Below are 1,983 nucleotides of genomic sequence, written 5' to 3' on the forward strand. Positions count from 1 at the left end.
CCCCTGATCAGCATAGATAACTTCTGAAATTCTGAACAAAACAAAGCATTCTGAGCTTCAGCAGTAGACTGAATCAGATTCCTCATCGCCTGAAATTGGTTGTCTGAATAGGCAGTTTGACGCTCTTCATATTGTTCCATACCTGCAAAGTATGAGTCCTTCAACCCTTGAAAGTAAAGATCCATGCGGTTGTTGAGCGGTTGCTCCATAGCTTCCATTTGAGCCAAACCGAAAGTAGACTCCTGTGATGCTGTCCTAGAGGGCTCCCCCTGATTTGTAGCATTCTGATCACCCATGCCACCCTGATCATCATCGCTGGATAGTTCCAGATCGATGGTGGTGTAGTCCTCCTGATATTGCCAAGTAGTACCATATTTATATATACCCATTTTACGAATTAGACTTTCACCAACCAGATGATCCTTATCAGTATACTCAACAATGATGGTGTCAGAAACATCGATATGCAAATAATCCACAATACGTGAAATGAAAATACTGTAGGGAAGCAGCTTCGACTGAGACAGAGACACACTGTTCATAATTTTCAATATTTCATCAGGCTAGTTAATCATTATATTATTCTTCACAGCATACATGAAACGCAAATCATTCACCGTAGGTTGCGCGTGATTTGTGTTCCTCTGTACCAGAATATAAGCAATGACATAATGCAACAACCTGTTCTCAACAGATAACGACCCAGCCTTGGTCAGTTGACCCGGAATATACAAATGAGGATCGAAGGAATGACTTATAAACCTCAGTAGGATCAAAGTTATCCTTAACCCAGGAGCAATCTCCTATTCCATAACCCGAAGATGATAATCCACCGACATTCATAAACAATTCATCATTAATCTCAAACAATTTACCATAAATCATAGACCAGTATTTTCCATCCTTATATCTGAAATTCGCATAAAATTCCCTAACTAGAGCAGGGTAAACTTGTCCCTTTAATTCCAGAAATTGAACGGCTCCATGAGCCTCCATATCATGCGGAAAACTGAAGTTTTGTTCCGCCAACCAGGTTAAGTCGACATACCTTACGTAAGTGGGTTTGCGTCCTTGGAATTTTGCCAAACGGGTTTCTTGCAAAATGAGTGAGTAATATGGGTCACGCGGTCCCGAGTGGATGATGAGCCAGCTTCCGTTCTTCGTACACGGTTGGCTGTAGTTTTGACCCTTTTTGTGCGACCTTGCTCCATTTTATTTGTAGAACCCGAATTGATGCTGAATTGAGCAGAGAAGGATTAGGCAAACCTAACCTAGGGTTTAATTTGTGGAAAAATTGGGAATATAGTGGAATGAGGATGATAATGTGAGATTTCTCGATGGTTTGAGAGGGTTAGGATGAGGTTTTCCTACCTTACTGCACTTGGATCAGTTGAGTTACAGTTTCAGAGACTCAAAACGTAAAAGAGGTGGAGAAAATGCCGAAAAAAGCGTGAAACTGAGGTGCTTTCTGCACTTGAAATGCTAGTTTTAATCGATTAACGGGCATGTTTAATCGATTAAAATCATGTAAAAATTGATTTTTCAGAAACTGATGTCCAGGTAATCGATTAACACTAAGTGTTTAATCGATTAAACACGGTAAAAAGTGGTTTTTAGCTAGCAGAACAGTTTCAACTTTTTAGTACTTATGCATGCATTTTAACGGATTAATCGAAACATTTATAATCACGAAAAGAGTTTATAATGAGACATAATTTTGCATTTCAACAGATATCATTTAAACACGAGACAAATAGGCATATAGAAGCAAGACAAAAGTACAAACATCTAAACAGTTTTAATCAAGATACTGCTCGTCAAGAATTCCAAGTTCTCTCCTTAGAACATAGAAAGTATCCCATGGAAGGGGCTTGGTGAAAATATCTACTAACTGTCTAGAGGTTTCAGCAAATTCAAGAACGCAGTCACCTTTTTGTACATGATCACGTAAGAAATGATGTCTAATTTCTATATGCTTGGTTC

Source organism: Lupinus angustifolius, chromosome LG14 (assembly GCF_001865875.1).
Source record: "Lupinus angustifolius cultivar Tanjil chromosome LG14, LupAngTanjil_v1.0, whole genome shotgun sequence".
Taxonomy (NCBI): Eukaryota; Viridiplantae; Streptophyta; class Magnoliopsida; order Fabales; family Fabaceae; genus Lupinus; species Lupinus angustifolius.